At 39.1% G+C, this 18,651-nt stretch overlaps 1 protein-coding gene across 2 annotated transcripts in view; it reads right to left on the bottom strand.

Annotated features, from left to right (window-relative positions):
- FBXL7 (F-box and leucine rich repeat protein 7) overlaps nt 1-18,651 on the bottom strand; it is a 420,297-nt gene that overhangs the window by 72,831 nt on the left and 328,815 nt on the right. The window lies entirely within an intron of this gene.

Here is an 18,651-nt window from a genome sequence, read left to right as displayed (position 1 = left end):
CCAGAAAAATATACCCAAGAAAGAATTTTCTACATAATTAAATGACCACAAATGAAACTTAAATAAGTTTTCAAAGAATAGCCCCTTCCAAAATGCACTAGATTTAATCAGGTTTGTACATGTGAATTCAACCAGTCCTCAAAGGAACAGATTATGGCAATGCTCTTTACAATGTCCACAGTATAGGAAAGAAAGCTTTTGATACTTTCTGTGAAACTAGCATAACCTCCACACCCAAAACAGAAAAAGACAGTGCACACACACAAAAGCAACTGCAGACCAATTCACATGCTATCAATGCAAAAAATCTTACACTGACTATTAGTAACATTCAAGGTGGGAGTTCTCTGCGGAATGTGGACAGAAAAGCTAATTATGTGACACCAGAGCTTCAAAGAGAAAAAGAGTTTATTGCTGAGCTCAAAGCAAAGAGAACAGAGGACTTATTAGTCATACATCTCTCTCTCGGAACTGGAGCAACTTGCAGTGTTTTATAGTATTCAACAAAGGTAGGCAGGCTCAGAATGATAACGAGGTAAGAATATAATTGCAGAACATGTGCAGACTGATTACATGCTTACTTTATTAGTTTAAAGTTTAGACTATTGCATATGTCAGGTGGGCCAAATGTGATTAGAACTGCTTTGGTTTAGCAAGATAATTTAGGAAATTGGAGTGTTCAGTCCTGGGATGACTCATTTTAATAAACAAGGGACTATGTGCAAGGACACCTGACTTTAGGGGCTACCTGCAAGGGCACCCCACTTCACAGTTGTAAAATAAGATAAAGAGATACAAGTGGGGACAGTACTACATTGTCTCGTTAACTTCCAGTTACCAGGTATGGTTCTGCAGTTTCAAAACATAGCATCAGTGTTGAAAGGCATCTGAGTTACAGTTCAGTGATTTACAACCATTACAGGTATCTAATTCTGGCTTTTTCAAAAGGCTAATATGCATCAAGGCTATAATTCAGTAAATTCTCACAGTTACTGGTATTTTCTTTAGTTATACTATAAAATATCAGAAGGTTAGCAACTGTTTAAAATACAATTCAGTGTGTTAACACATATCTGTAATTTTTCAGTTGTAATATCAGCAAGCAGAATTGTGCAGGACAATGGGATTCCCATCAGGTGTATAAGTTATCATTCAAAATTAGAAAATATATCCATATAATATTCATATTAGTATGCAAAAAGAGAAAAATCTTGTGTTGTTCTCCATTAATGCTGAAAAGGAACTTGACAAAGTTTAATAAAATTTAAAATTATCCATTCCTGATTTTTATAAAATATTTAATGCAATAGAAAATATGGAGACATTGTTAGTACCACAATGACTAATATTTATATGATACTTGTGTACCTGGCACTGTTCTAAATGGATGTTACCTATTCAAAATTGTTATAAAATTTTCCTAAAGTAACAATGAACTAAGGCAATGTGAATGCAGTGGGAACGAAGGGAGGTGGGGTTTAGTGGGAGGAAGGCACAGCCAAAGCTGTAGAACTCTTGATTTATCTAGTTGACAAAGTAGCTTCAAAAATTTACCCCCCATTTAAGAAATAAACACTCACATCTATGGCCAATTGCTTTACGACAAGGGTGTCAAGTCCACTCAGTGGGGTAAGAATAGCCTCGTAAACAAATAGTGCTGGGAAAACTATATATCCATATGCAAATAATGAAGATGGAACCCTTCCTCACACCATATACAGAAATATCTCAAAATGGGCTGTAGACTTAAATCTAGGAACCAAAACTGTAAAACTCCTAGAAGGAAACATTGGGAAACATCTCCAGGAGCTTTGCATTAGGCAATGGTTTATTAGACTTTATGCCCAACATACAAGCAACATATAAGCAACTTTATGCCCAACATACAAACAGAGATAAATAGGATTTCATCAAAATTACAAACTTTTGTGCATCAAAGGAATTATCATGAAAGTAAAATGACAACCAACACAATGGGAGGAAATACTTGGAAACCATGTATCTGATGAAGGTATATATAAATAAATCCTGCAACTTAACAACAAAAAGAAAAGCAACCAAATTTAAAAGTGGGCAAAAGATTTGAATAGATATTTCACAAAAAAGACATACAAATGGCCAACAAGCACATGAATATATGCTCAACATCATTAGCCATTAGGAGAATGTAAATCAAAACCACAGTGAAACACTATTTCAAACCCATTAGAATGGCTGCTATTAAAATGAAAAGAAAAAAAAAGGACAATGAGAAATTGTAAGTGTTGGAGAGGAAATAGAGACATAAGAACACTCATTCATTGCTGGTAGAAATGTAAAGTGGTTCAGCTGCTGTGGAAGCCAGTTTTACCTCGGAAAGTTAAATATAGATTTACCATATGACCTGGCAATCCCACTTCTAGGTATATATCCCAAAGAACTGAAAGCAGGAACTGTAAAAGATATATGCATACCAATGTTCATAGTGGCATTATTCCCAACTGCCAGCAAGATGGAAGCAACCTAAGTGCCCATCAACTGATGAATGGTCAAAGGAAATGTCATATATATATACAACGGAATATTATTCAGCCACAAAAGGGAATGAAGTTCTGAGACACTGAACAACATGTATGGGCCTTCATGTTGAGTGAAATAAGCCAGACACAAAAGGACAAATCTTTTATGATCTCACTGATACGAAGTAATTAGAATAAGAAAATTTACAGTGTCAGAAAACAGAATACAGGTTAACAGGAGATGGGTAGGGTTAGGAAATAGGGAGTTAAGACTTAAAATGTCCTTTGTTCCAAATAGGAACAATGGACAATGTTTTGGTAATAGATGGTGGTGATAGTAGCACAACATTGTGAATATAATTAACAGCTATTAAATACATAGCTGAATGTGGTTAAAAAGGGAAATTTGAGACTGTATTTTTGTTACTAGGAAAAATTTTTAGAAAGTCATAGAACCGTATAACACAACAGTGAACTCTAATGTAAGTATGGGCTACAGATAACGGTATAATTTTCATCAATTGTCAGAAAGGTACCACACTGACACAAAGTGTTGACAACAGGGAAAAGAGAGTGTGCAAGTGTGGTGGTGGTGGTGGGGTATATAGGAATTTTGAACTTTTCTGTGTTTATTTTTCTGTTACCCTGCAACTTCACCAATAAAAGAAAACTTTACCTTAGGGAAAGAATGTGGTTAACTTCCAATACTATTTTATGTGGGGTTGGAGTGCAAGCTATATGTACGTGACCTTTGTGCCCCAACCCTTTTCTAATCCAGTTATCACTGCAAACTGAAGAAAAAAGGGATTTCATGATAAACACAGACATGTGTCAGAGGGGAAGGGTGACCTCCCAGGCTGCGTTAACAGCAGCTTTCTCTACATGTAAAATTACAGGTAAATTTCTTTCTTTGAACTCCTTTATATTTTACACACTTTTCTATTTAAATCTCTATTCTTTTTCAAATGAAATATATACAATAGACGTTACAGAAATTTACTTACACATTAAGTATGTAGAATTAATGAAAAATAAGCCCAGGTACTTCATAATCATTTTGTTTTAATTTGCCATAAAAATTACTGGGGCAAACTTTCAAACTAAGCATTTTCCTCATTTGGATGAGGTCCACTAAACTCTGCAAAGGAAGTGAGAACAATGGATTTGGACTTGTTTCTAACATTAGGAAATACACTGCTCTTATCATCCCAACAGGGAAACAGTACCCTTGTCTCACTGTAAATTATTAAACTAAACATTAGTCAAGAACTCTATGAGTATGATTTAAACTAGTAACTGCTTTTTGAGGCTAGTCTGAGCCTTCCTGGTTGAGCAGTTTAATTAGTGTATTTGTGAATGGAGAATAGCCAACAGGACTGGCCTCAAACATTCGGGTAAAGGACTCTTGGGGGAAACTGTTGCAGGTGATCAGGTCTGTTTGTCACTGGTTACAACCAGAACTGCCTGCACCATTCTGAAAGCACAAGGCTAGAGCAGGTGGGAGGACATAAAGGGAAAATTAAGTATTATCCACTTATAATTTGAAAGGGGTTAAAAATCATCAGTCTAATTTCATCTTTTCCTAGAGAAGCCCTTGATGGAACTTCAAGCAATTCTGGAACTTAACCTTCTACCCTCTTTCCTTGCCACTAAAGTGTGCTAATAGAACAAAAATTTGAGTAAGGTCAGATGAGTGACAACTCATAAGATCACCTTGATTGTCTCCAAATCCCATTAAAAGAAAGCATAGTTAACATGATGGATAGTATAACGTTTACAAACCAAAAAGGCTTTTGGAATTTGATTTTTAACTTTTGAATGGCCTACTAATTATACTCAACTATTATATGTACACATGTCATAGGAATAAAAACTTATTAGTTTTGTATGTCCGAAACCTAGCATGCCAAGGTCCTCTGTAAATATTTGTCAGAGAAATGATTAACAGATGGTTATTTATTTTATGGATTTTACAGTTCCATTGCCTCTCTCTCTTATTTCTGCTGTGTGTCACAGTGCCAGAATCATTTTATCTAAAGACAGACAGAGAAAATCAGAGCCATGAAACTCCCAAGTAGTCAGCTTTATTCCATTTAATACTTTTGTTGAGTAGTTTGGCAGAGAGAACCTTTGTAAATGTTGATGAAAACAATATGCTGTATTGTTGTCATTGTTCATTAGGAGAGTTGAGAAGATCAAATATTCATATGTCATTCAAGAAGATAATCAATGTTGTACAAGTGAAATTTAGAGTGTTATCCCTAACAAACTGAAGCTCTACAGTGCTGCTATATTGATTTTTGTACCATCACTACTATAAGGGAAAACCCAAGCTCCTGTTCATAAATACAGACCCTTTGTTCTCACTCCTGTCTATAATCTTGCCTTCAGGCCACGCCTCTTCCTGACTTGTGCTTAATCATCCAGCCCTCTGATGGCTTATACTCCAAGTTCAAGCATGAATATATTAGACTGCTCGGTGTGAAGGGTTTGAACAGTGGAAGGGGCAGTGTGATATCCTCCATGAGCCCTGCTGCCAGATACTATATGTTAAGCATCTCTAGCACCACCAGGTTGAGTCAGGCTGCTCAGGTCCTGAGAACAGATGCTCCTTGCTCAGCTCTCACGACCCCTTCTACCAGCCGTAGGTACCACTTCTCAACTCCAGGTCTTTGCTGAGCTGTGACCTCTCCTTTGTTGCTCTCTAGGTCTCGTTCTTTAACTAGCAGCCACCTGTTCATCTTTTAAATCTCTGATCAACATGTCACTGCCCTGAAAAGACTGATGCACAACTGGAGACTGGTCATGGCCCCCAATTTGAGCCCCACTTTGCCAAACCGGCCATGGGCAAGGCCAGGGGTCTCTCCTTTGTACATCCATGGCCAGTGGTTTCATGTTCAAACAGTGTACCTGCTGAGTCCTAGACTATCACTGTGGTTCTGAGTATGGACTCAGGAGCCAGCACACCTGGGTTCAAATCCTGTTTCCTTCACTTGTCAGCAGGATTCCTTAGGCAAATGACTTGTCTCCATTTCCTCATTTGTAATGTACATAATGGTAGAATCTACTTCATAGACAGGAAGAGGAAATAAAGCAATATATCTAATGCTTACAATTTTAAGGCTTCAATGAGTGTGAGTTATTAACTGTGCCTACCAGTGTTTATTCCTTACCCTTGATATTCTGGTTTGTTTTTCTCAGAAAAAGATGTCTTATTTATCCCTAGCACCTCATCTAATGCTTAACATACTGTAAGCTCCACGTTCATCCTGGCCAAAATGAACTAGTAAGAATAAGGAGAATTAAATTCAGAATTACAGAATCTTAGAACTGGGACTGTTTGAATACCAAAGCTGACTTTCAAGTTTAAGGACTAGGGACGTACGTGATATAAGCATAAAGAGCCATTTTGCCTTTTTTTTTTCCAGTAAGAAAACAATTCAACATTTCAGATGTTTCTACCCATGACTGTAAACAGGGCCCCTCCAATGGCACAGCCAGTGCATGATTTCTGATTTATATCCAAAGGGTATTCTATCATAGTTTTCAACAGAAAGTATATATTATAGGATGCCTGATAAATTCATCCAGAAAGGCTAAGAAAAACAGATGCTATTTTCCATACCTTATCAAATGATTCCCTTTCTCCTCACTCACCAGGGTAGTTCTGGGCCAAATACGATGGAAAAGTAATTTGCCTGCCACCGATCACTTACGCGCTCCAGAGGGAGAGGTTGTCGGGGTAAGAGATATTGGTTTCCCACACTCTATGCTCTTCCTTCTCTGGGTGGTTAAAACAAAACAAAGTATTTGATTTCCCCCAGTTTTCTACTGATGAAAGATGACAGATCCAATAGTTGTGCTTGCAGATGAAAATCTTTATATCTTTCTCTCTGTTTCCCCTGTAACTTATCCAACACCGTAGAGATATTTCAAGTCTGCAACAACAGGACTGAGTGAGCTAAACCCAGTGTGGACTAGTTGATTCACCATGACGTCATCTCTTCACTCACTCAAGGATCTCCTAGCCCTTGATGAAACCGACAGGGCATGCAAAGGGGAGAGGATGGATGGTTCATGCTGAGTGGTTTGTATTCTAGATACCTCTTTATTAGAGTTTAGACATAGCCTTTAATAGTGAAAAGTGAATTGGTTATATGTCTTCTGAGGAATCAAGAACCTGTCTCACAGGGAGACCATTGGGTAGCTGCATGCAGGAAAAGAGATTAGCTGGTTTCTTATATTATTAATGTTTATAGACCCATTTTTTATAGACCCAGTTTTCCCCCCATTTTACCAGTTCTACAGATAGAACGATAAATAAACAGGCTCACATTTGTCCTTAGATATTTTCTTTTTCTAAAGATTTCTCTACTTATTTCTCCCCCCTCCCTCCATTGTCTGCTCTCTGCGTCCATTTGCTGTGTGTTCTGCTGTGCCTGCTTGTATTCTCATTAGCCAGCTCCGGGAACCGATCCTGGGACCTTCCGGAGTGGGAGATGGTGATTATTCTCTTGCGCCACCTCAGCTCCCTGATGTGCTGCATCTCTTATTGTCTCTCCTCTATGTCTCTTTTTGTAGCCTCATCTTGCTGTGTCAGCTCTCTGTGTGGGCCGGCACTCCTGCATAGGACCACACTCCTATGCTGGGCGGTACTCCACAGAGGCCAGCCCTCTGCATGGGCCAGCTCGCCACACGGGCCAGCTCGCCTTCACCAGGAGGCCTGGGCATCGAACCCTGGACCTCCTATGTAGTAGATGGGAGCCCAGTTGCTTGAACCACATCCACTTCCTCTTAGACATTCTTAATGCCCTGAGACTACATTAAGTACTTGACTGTAAGAAAGAATAAAGAAGGGAATTGAAACTCTAAGGTGAGAAACATGGCAAATAATATTTATTCAATTCACATAGATTTAGCATTGAGATTCACGGAACATTAAGGAATCCACGGTGACTAAAATTCTAACCTATAGGCAAAACAAGTGTCGTGGTGCTGCAGAGCATATTTGAAACCCATTTAGATCCATGACTGCCTTAGTTCAAATGGTCAGATTTCTTTTGCTCTTGAAATGAATCCTAGCCTCTTGGGAGACAGAAAAAGAAAGTTACGCTCCTCCAAAGCTGGGTGCTGTAGTGGCTGGAAGCACTAGCTATTCTGTGAGTGGTTCTGGCTGAGAGAAAGTCTGCTTTCAACTTGGACTCCATTTTGCATGCGGGCTAAAATGGGAAAAGAGGCCGTTTCTGCATCATTTTCAAATGGAAAGCACTGGATGGGCAAAGAATTCTCTGAACGTCGCTGAGACTCTGTAAACAGAAAAGGGGATGCCAAACGAAATGAGTGATTGTGAACTGACCTGGCAATGCGTCCTTCAGGAAACAGGGGAGCAGTGTGCATCCTTGCTGATTGTACATATAATAGCCCCACAAGCTGGGTGCTGTACCAAGAAAGGCTGCACCTCAGGGCTGTGTTTTCAAACGGAAAAAGAAACAGTGCATGAGCCGAGGCCTTCTGCAAGGACAGAAAGCAGCTCTAGGAGCAAGGAAGGAGTTAGGAGCTCCCACGTGCTGGCAACCAAGTCAAATCGACCTGAGGAAAAGAGGAACAGTGCTCACAGGACGTTTCCAAAGAAAACTCCAGTGTTGACTCTTGCTGGCAGAAGATTTTGAGATATCCAAACAGGTTTCTGGGTAATTAAAAATCAAACCTGGGTCATTATGTGTGAAAGGCATCTTTTTTATTTTTCGTTTTGTGAACGAGAACCCCTGAGGGGAAATGGTAAGGAACATATAGCAACATTCCAACTTTGAGTTTGCAACTGTGATAGCTGAGGCCCGAGGGTAATGGTGCCTCCTGACAGCACTTTGAAATTAGGTGGCTGCTCCCGCCATTCAACTGGGGAGAATTAAAGGAAATAATGTTGGAAAGCCCTTGCAACAATGCTCAGGGCATACGTACCACAGAAAAATTACAATTCCTAATAACGGTTATAATAGTTTTAGCAGAAGTCTAAGTTGTAAGAAGCCCTTCTACCTCCATCATCCTGGTGATGACGTGGAGATGGTGACAGTTTGTGGCTGTGTGTAGTCTCCCTGAGACCCCTCTAAGAGCTAGGGCTGACTTGTCTAATCTGGGCACCAACGGGGATGCCCCTCTCTCAACAGATGCTGTGGTCCAAATGGGGCTACAAGACAGAAGCTGCTCTGCAAGGGAGGGTACAAGAGAAGCTAGAACGAGACTTTAGCTCTTGGAGCCTAACGAGGGAAGAATATCATGTACTTTCTTTTCAAAATTATTGCTTTTCAGCCTGAAATCACATTATCATTCAATTGTATATAATAATAATATTTTCTTATTGTTGCCTATATTGCCAGACTATTTCCACAGCCTTTCTCATGCCCTCCCCCCACAGATAGTGTTCCCATACTAAAAACTAACCCTTACTAATTTAATTTGAAATCTTATACCAGCTTTAATTGGTAAGGACACTTTTCCAGAAAGTTCTAGGGTATACAGGCAGAGGAGCTGGTGCTTAAGAAGGTAGGTTCTGGAGCCAGACCGCCAGGTTCAAATTCTGACTACAGGCTTACCTGTCTGGGTAATGTCAGGCAAGCTAATTGTTTTGTACCTCAGTGTCCTCATTTGTAAAATGGGGATAATCAGAGAATTTCGCCACGGAAGGACTAAAGGAGAATGTATAAAATGATGAGAACAAGATAAGGCAGAAGCAGAGAGAATTTAAATGGTTTAAAGTTTTTCATGTAAATTGAATTCAGGTAAACTGATTATAACAGTATTCATAGTTTGCATTTTAAGAGATTAAAAATACAAAAAGTCTGCATTTTGAATTAGCAGTGGTTTCTTATATTTCATTCATTTTTCTATTCACTCATCCACTAAATGTTTATTGACCTGCTACTAACTACGAGATCCTTCTCAGATATAGGAAAAGCAGAAAATTTGATGTTAAATTTTGAGAGCAAGGTACAGGCAGATCAAGAGAGGAGTCACACACTGCAGTCACTGTATAATCAGGTGGCTTTAAATTTTCAAATGCTTGCATCATCAACCGAAGGATCAAATGTAGGTGAAGGCTATTAAAGGAAGAATCACTTGCATAAACCATGTATCAATGGAGTTCATTAAATTGCACATTATCAGATCAATTATATCCATATTCAGCATTAAGAATACCCCCAAAAAGCCATATTCAATCTTGGCAGCTGCCATCTTGAATTTTATTTTTCTAGTAGAGAGAATAATTCCAGGCAATAGCACTTGAAAATGTTAACCCCTGGCTTTGTTTCCTTTTAAGCATCTAAGGATTCAGTACTTGTGTGAAAAGTATTATTTGAAATATCAGCAAAACCCCTAGAGTTTTTGTAGAAGCAACAGGGGTGCCTCCTTTTTTATGAAACAAATTTTGGGCTCTCAGCCACCACAAAATCCCATAGTTACTTTTGTCGCATTCTAATGGTTTACTTTTTTTTTAAATTGAAGTATATCATTCATACATGAACACACATGAACAATAAATGTATAGTAAAGACTGCGAACTTACAAAATAAACATACATAACATCACACAGGGGTCTCATACAACACCCCTCTACCAACTCTGCATTGGTGTCAAGTATTTGTTACAAACTATGCAAGAACATTGTCAAAATATTATTGCCAACTATATGCTTTTGACTTAAAGTTCAAAGTTCTTCCTTAGTTAAATAATTCTATTAAATGTACACCCCTGGGCACACACACAAAACCAATTTTTAAATTTTTATTTTTATTTCTCTCCCCTTCCTTGCCCCCCCACCCCAGTTGTCTGTTCTCTGTGTCTATTTGCTGGGTGTTCTTCTTTTGTCTGCTTCTGTTGTTGTCAGCGGCACGGGAATCTGTCTCTTTTTGTTCCGTCATCTTGCTGCGTCAGCTCTCCATGTGCAGGCTGCAGTTTCTTTCGCGCTGGGCGGCTCTCCTTATGGGGCGCACTCCTTGTGTGTGGGGCTCCCCTACACGGGGGATACCCCTGCGTGGCACGGCACTCCTTATGCGCATCAGCACTGCGCATGGGCCAGCTCTACATGGGTCAAGGAGGCCCAGGGTTTGAACCACGGACCTCCCATGTGGTAGGTGGACGCCCTATCCACTGGGCCAAGTCCGCTTCCCACAAAACCATTTTTTAAAAGAGTGTTGCGCCTACCCTGTTGACTTCCTTTTAAGAAAGGGAAAATTTAATTAAATGAGGTACCCCTGATGCCATAAAAAGCCAGAAAGACCTCTTCAATTACCACTGAAAGACTAGACACTGGTATTTCTTCAGTGAACATGATTGTACATGCAATATTGTGAACTTGTCAGTATTTCTGTTGATAAATTTCTGAAAGTGCAATTGTTGGGTGCATTAGCTTCTACTGCTGCATATGAAATGATCACAAACTTAGTGGCTTAAACAGCACCATTTATTATCTGTTTCTGTGGGTCAGAAGTCTTGGCATGACTTAGCTGGGTCCTCTGCTCAGGGACTCAGAAGGCTGCACCATCACGTTGGCTGGGCTGCGTTCCTTTGAGTTGCTCAGAGTCCCCTCTGGGCTCACATGGTTGCTGGTAGACTTCAGTTCCTTGTGGTTGCAGGATGGAGGTCCCTGATTTCTTGCTGGCTGCCAGCTGGGGGCCACTGGGAGCAGCCCAGGTTGCCCACAGTTCCTTGCCATCTGGGCCTCTCACAGGTCCTCTGACTGCCTCACAGCTCACTTCTGCCAGGCCAGTCAGGGAAGGTCTTCAAAAAGGTCTAGGTTCTCTTTTAAGGCCATTTACCTAAAGAGGCAGGCCCACCCAGGGCAATTTACATTTTGATTAAATCAAAACCAAATGATTGGAGAGCTTGATTGTATTTGCAAAGTCCCTTCATCTATGCCATATAATGTAACGTAATCGAGAGAATGAAGTCCCAGCATAGGTCCTGCTCACACTCAAAGGGAGGGAATCATCCTGGGCATGTACAACAGCAACCTTGGGGCTCATTGTAGAATTCTGCCCAGCACCCGGAGATAAACTGAAAACATTTGCCTTGGTACTGCCAAATAGTCCTCCAAAGAGACTGGGTCAATTACAAGTCTACCAACACTGTAGGAGTAGGCTGTTTTCCCACATTTCAGTCAATATTCAAGATTATTGGTCCTTTATTTTTTATTTTTTTCAAATCTGGCAGGGGAAGAACCTCTTTAAATAATTTTAAATTTCTATTTTAAAAATTGAGCATAATTTCCTACATTGATACATCTTTGAATTATCTTTTCATATTATTAGCTTTGCTTAATTTTCAACTTGGGTTGCTTATTTTTTATCTTGACCTCCAGGAGCTATTTTTATATTACCCCTTCTTTGTCTCTTTATGTTGCAATTATTTTCTTCCAGTTTGATTTCTGTTTTTAAACTTGTTTTTCTGCTTATTTTTTCTTTTCTTGGCCATGAAGATGTTATAAAAAACAAATATGTAATAGTGGAAGGTTGAAAACAATGTAAGTGTCCATCAACTAGTTGAATAAGTGTATCCACATGATGGAATATTCTTCAAACATCAGATAAAATGAGGCACATTTTTCAGATATGGAGAGGAGACCTTTCTATTTCAATAAGAAGAGCTAGCTATAGAATTATATCTATAACAGTGATTCTGTGCTTGATAAAAGTTTGTTATATGCATATTTACATGATTGTAAATATGCATAAAATGTATGGAATTACACACACCAAGAGGTATTACTTAATATGCCTGGGAATTGGATGAGGAAGTGGATTTTATCTTTTTCTTTATTCACTTATGTATTCTTTTTTTTTTTTTCTCTCCCCTCCCGCCCCCAGTTGTCTGCTCTCTGTGTTCATTTGCTGCGTATTCTTCTTTGTCCGCTTTTGTTGTCAGTGGCATGGGAATCTGTGTTTCTTTTTGTTGCATCATCTTGCTGTGTCAGCTCTCTGTGTGTGCAGTGCCATTCCTGAGCAGGCTGCACTTTCTTTCACTCTGGGTGGCTCTCCTTATGGGGCACACTCCTTGCGCATGGGTCTCCCCTATGCGGGGGACACCCCTGCATGGCACGGCACTTCTTGCACACATCAGCACTGCGCATGGGCCAGCTCCACATGGCTCAAGGAGGCCTGGGGTTTGAACTGTGGACCTCCCATGTGGTAGACGGATGCTCTATCCACTGGGCCAAGTCTGCTTCCCTATGTATTCTTTTATTTACATTTGCAATAAGTAATTTTTGATTTCAAGTTGAAAAGAAGATAAATAACAAGGTAATGATATTCATACCACTTTCAACATATATCTTAGTTATTTGAATATTGTCAAGCTGGATTTGGTAACTGAGGGATATTCATTACTAATATGAACTCCTACCAGTTCTACAGGGGGATTAGTCTAATTTTCCCAGTTCACCACAGGAGGTAAATGGGCTTCATTTATTTTTCTAGGATCAGAGGGCTGGTTAGTACGGAAAGTGGAACTGTAACCTAAATGTTCAAAACCCTATCCCTGTACACAGCCCCCCACAAATGGAGCTTACTTACACACTTCCAGATAGACTGGGCAGGTGCTTGGAGAAAAAACTTAATAGAAGCACTAGGGCAGCTCACGGCATTTGGAAGAGCATGCAGAAATAACTGCTGACGGCAAAAAGGAAATCGTCCAAATCTTTTCCCCCTCAAGTTGAAAGAAACTGTTCGTCAGAAGGAGTGATTTCTCATATGGTAGTTAAATCAGAGGGATCAGGACAGTTAGGTACCAAGTTGCCCGAGGCAGAAGGGACAGTGGGATGCGGGAGGAGGTGGCTGCAGCGCACGGGATGGCTTCACACCTGGGAGCAGAGTGTAGCAGGTGGATGGCCGATCTGGACCCACATGGCTCCGAAGCCAAGGAAGGGGCAAACGCAATGGGATTCTGGGTCTAACACAGGTTAAGGAGAAGGCAGTTTTTTACGAGTCCTCAGCTATTTCTATTTTCTTATATTCACGATTCTTAGTATTTTTGAAGTATTTTTATTTTGACTTTGGGTTCTATTAATTTGGTTCTGAGATTCATCCCTTATACCAGAAACACTGTCTTTTCTCTTGGCCAGACACTGCTGCCCTCTCCAGCACACCTGCTCGAGGCCCCACGTGCCCTCCAGGCTCTGGTGCTTGGTTTTTTCTCACATCCACCTGTATCCTTACTTCGGGCTCTAAGTGGTGCTATCCTAGTGCGGTAGAGACCCTGGTGGAATTGCAGTTCCTATCTTCCTTCTCCAGCCCTGACCATTTCCCTTCATTTAGCTCAAGAATATTGCATATTCTGCTCCCAGCTCTGCTCCACACTAATAAGAGATGAGGAGAGTGGAGCTTTCCCTCTTTACTTGAAGGGGAAGGATGGAAAGAACCCTGAGGGGTGGGGGGCAGGCAGTGCTAAGAGCCACCCCTGCAGGCTGAGAAGCAGGTCAGACTTCAGCATGCGACTGCCGCGCATTTGGAGCCACTTAACTCTTCTCACTGTGGATTTTCAGGAGTAACAGCTCTGGAAGGAAGCAAGGCTTGCTTGGGCAGCTAAGTGGAAGCAGACCTGCTGTGGAAGCAGTGGAGGTAATACTTCCCCTTCTTTAGTATTTGAACAGAACAGGACTGAATCAAAATAAAAGGCCAATCTGTATGCAATTAAAAGCTTCTACTGGCAATTCCCCCTCCCCCCCCCCCCCGTTAAAACAGCAGAAATCCAAAATTTTCCACTTTCTCATCCTGTCCCTCCTCCACTGCTAAATTGCCACCCTTGGGAGTGATGTCTTCAGGCAGTTACTGGCAAGACCAGATTCATCAAAGCAATGAAAGTTATTTCTTTAAAAAAAAAACAAAAAACATATGGCATTTCTCCAGAGTAGTAGTAGTACTAAACTTCTAAGCCAAATTTTTTGAAGGTTTTGGCATTTTTTCTGCCCCTGTGCATAGATTTTTCATGAAAGCTTACTTAACTGACACCTTCTTGGGATTTAACTTAAAGATTTCAAAACTTATACAAAAAATAAAACTAACAATACAATTGCATCAATTATTTAACAATTTGTAATTCTTCTGGAATTCTTAGAAACCCTAGTGGTTTTACAATCCTTTTTAAAAATTGCATTCACCAAATATAGGATTTTAAGGAGAACAATTTATGGCCATTCATTTGTCTTCTGAACAGTGCTGTTCTTTGCACTCTTAGGATATGAGACTCTAATTCTATGAATGATCATCCACATAAAAGGGAAGATTCATATTATTTCTTCATTTGATATTTACTAAATTCCTATTTGTGGTAGAAATATAGTAAGGAACAAAAGAAGAAAACTCTCTGCCCTTATAGAGCTTTCATTTTGTAAGGAGAGATGGGCAGACAGACAATAAAGAAATGTGTGTGTGTGTACTGCAATAGAAAGTGTTATGAATAGGATAAGAATGACAGAAAAAAATGAGGGAGTTTGTTTTGTGTGTGTTGGAAGAAGAGGAAGCTAGATATATTTAACACAAGCAAATGCTTGGCTGAGTCATTTTATGTTAGAATGCATGAATTTCTTAATACTCTATCTGGTAGGAAAGTTGAGGAAAGTAGGCAAAAGAGATGACTCCTGAACACTATATTAATCTATATTAAGAATCCCCTATTTTCATAATATGGTTGCTGTAAGGATGTTTCAAGATATAACTTTGTATTTGTAGCAGTACTTGTGCAAAGTCTCTTTATGGTATATTTTAAAGAAGCTAATAGTTTTTTCTTACTTTTTCACTGGAAAGTGCCATTTCATTATGCATTTTTCATTGTCACAGTTAAATCATTAATACACCATGGATTTACCATAACCTCATTGAAAAGAGCTACAGAGCAGCGAGAGCCACACTGACTGCTCCGAGCACCAGAAGTAGCCTTCCTTTGCCACACCCCACGTAAACTCCCAGTTAGCAAGGTGTGCTGATTTCAGCAGGGCACGATGGGATTTTCTAGGAAATGCTAGTTCCCTGAAATGATACCAAAAGTGTTACGCAAAGAAGCATCTGCAACATATTAGACTTGGGCACAGAACTTACCGCACAATCTCTCACAGCCTTCATATGCCAATGTACACCATGGGTTACCAATGCAGAATTTTTCAAAATTATCAAAACAGAGAACAATTTTTGGTTGCATACTTTAAGAGATCAATATTCTAACAAACATATTTTGAGAAAGCATGTCCCAAAAAAGGGTTTTGATTTTCTTGATTATTTGGTTTTTGTACCTTCCTTAAAAGTTTGGCATCCCCAAGAAGTATCCAATTAGGAAAATTTACGAATGAGTTTAATTTTGATAAGGAGGGCCTTCAAATGCTATGTATTTACACTGAGGTACTTCTTCCAGAACAACCTGTAAGCTCACTAAGAAATAAAACACACAGAATCAACTCTGCTGCCTAAATATCCTTAAATACCACCCGCACTGTCTCTGCACATATGTAGACACATGCACAAGTGCACAACTCACACACACACACACACACACCTTTCTAAGCAGTTCTGTATCCCATGAGGTTTTAAAAAAAATACTTATTGTTTGAAGGAAGTATAGGTTGATGTGCAAGCGTGTGCTTGTAAAACCAAAAGAAGGGATCCTGAGTTCTCCTGGGTGGAGTCAGTGAACATTGTCTGCATATAATTCTTGAGTGAAACCTTGAATATTAAATAGGAGTTAGTCCAGGTAGCAGAGAGTGGGGATGTGGGGAAGAATCTATTCCCATGAGAACCTGCATGAATAGACACATTGGCTGATGAAACAACGTGGAGTGGGTGGAAACTACAAGAAAAGTTATTATACTGATGTGTGAAATTCAAAGTAATTCTAGCAATGAGTAAAAACCATTAAGGATGCAGTCCAGGAATGAAAGAGTGGTCCAACCTCAGAAAGTTTACCTTTGTGATTTACTGAGTTATCAGCATAAAGGAAGTAAAAAAAAAAAGGACATCATTTTAGATGTTGAAAAAGTACTCAACGAAATTCCACACTCACCCACAATAGAAATTTTCTGATCAGAGAAAGAGTTTACTCCAAACCTATAGCAAAAGTCAAATTTAGTGAAGAAATTTTAGCAATTCTATTAGTCGGAACTCTCAAAGAAAAACACCCGTTATCATTCCCACTATCCAAACCATACTAGCAGCTCTAACCACTACAAAACCAACCATCCAACCAGCCAAAGAAACAAAAACAGGAAAAACACCAATAAACGTAAAGATGAGAAAGGAGAAGAAAAAAATTATAATGATTTGCAAATGCCATGATCAGTAATAAAAGTCTAAGAGGATCTCTAGGTAAGCTTTTGGAATGGGCAAGTTCTGTTGCTAGATATGTCACAACAGAACCTGTAACACAAGTATCTGCTGGCATTAATTGATTAGAAAATGTGACTGAGCCATGCAATAACAAAGATTATTAAATGCCTAGGAACAAATCTAACGGGCTCTCTGAGGCCTATATGAAAAATTAAAAACTATTAAGAATATCACTAAATAGCAATACTTACCAAATTCATGGTTGGAAAGATTCAATATTATAAAGGTACCAATTGTCTCAAAATTAATCCATAAATTTAATTGAATGCCAATCAAAATCCCAACAAAATTACTTAGGGCACTTGACAAATTGATTTGGAAATTCATACGAAAGAATAAAGCTAAGGTGAGCTTGGAAATTAAAGAAGAGGTTGGGCTTTTACTAAAAGAGATCAAGACTTACTATAGAGTTTGAGTAATTAAAGCTATATGGTATTGGCATAGAGATAGAAAAAGAGAACAATGAGACAGAATGAAAAGCACATAAATAGACCTATCCAGGGCATACTCAAACATTCTTCCACTGCAGCCTTGATGTTCTGGTACATTTATATTGTGATGATCCTCCTTTACCAAGGAAGGGATGGGCTGGAAGAAATGTCAGTATTGCTCTTAGATCATGGTACTTCAAAGTCCACACCATTCAGCCTAAAAAATAATTTATAAAAATGTGGCAAGGGGAGGACACAGAAGCACAAGGCATTCAGCAGAATTTTTATTCTTCTTTCTGGAAGAAAACTACTGTTTCTTAGCAGCCAGAATAAGAATTAAAAGTTGTAATTAAATGTCATCACATTAGAAACGTTAAGAGAAACAAGTGTTTGCTCCTGAAGAAAACTTACTTATATATGTATTGGCCTTTTGCTCTGTGCTGAGTGATTAAATGTCAAAACCCACTCACAGGAAAAGGTACTGTTAACCTGGGAGAAATACAAATAACACCAGAGCAGAATCTGCTTCCATGAATCCACCAGACCTGAAAACTGAAGCTGTCACATGTGAATCTGGGATTTCTGATGCCCTACCGAATTTGTTTCAGGAAAGTTGTTTTGTGTTCTGAGTCATGCACCAACCAGACTTTTAGCCATCCTTCCACACACATACAGAAGTGATTAGACAACAGACTGTCTACATACAAAGGGGGGAGTTTAAGTCAGTTCTATATGGAATTTGGTTCAATTTCCTATTGCTGGATTTAATCTAAGCATGCTTGTTTTAAATGTCAATTGTAACCAGATGTCAATGTCTTGTTAAAACAAGTTTATCTTCACTAAATTTTACTATAGTCTCTGATTAGTGATTTTGGAACCTAAGAATATTTAGGGTTGCTTTTTCCCCTTGATGGTATGGGAGCTATGTATGGTCAAAACTATATGCCTAAGATCCTTTAAAATGTCTTAGAATGTCTTCTGTGCATTTTGAAAGAACAGGATGGACAATTTTATTTAATATATGCAATTAAAGAAATACGGCAACGCTTCAATATTTGTTCCTCAATGTACCACACTAATGCATGATGTTACTAATAGCAGAAAATGTGGGAGGTGGGTTATATGGGAATCCCCTGTATTTTTGATGTAACTTTTCTGTGATCTAATTCTTCTTTAAAAACTAAAGTTCAAAAAAAAAATACATAAAAGATCTCAACAAACAAATCAAGAGCAATAAAAAAAGTGTTTATCTGCTTGATGAAAGGATTCTTTATTAAAGGATACACTGAGGGTTTCTAATAAGAGACAACGGTCATTTTTTTCATCATAAAAGACCATTATTTACAAAATATCAATTTA

The sequence above is a fragment of the Dasypus novemcinctus genome, chromosome 2 (assembly GCF_030445035.2).
Source record: "Dasypus novemcinctus isolate mDasNov1 chromosome 2, mDasNov1.1.hap2, whole genome shotgun sequence".
Lineage (NCBI taxonomy): Eukaryota > Metazoa > Chordata > Mammalia > Cingulata > Dasypodidae > Dasypus > Dasypus novemcinctus.
The sequence above is the reverse complement of the archived record's forward strand: the minus strand, read 5'-3'. Positions and strand labels throughout refer to the sequence as shown.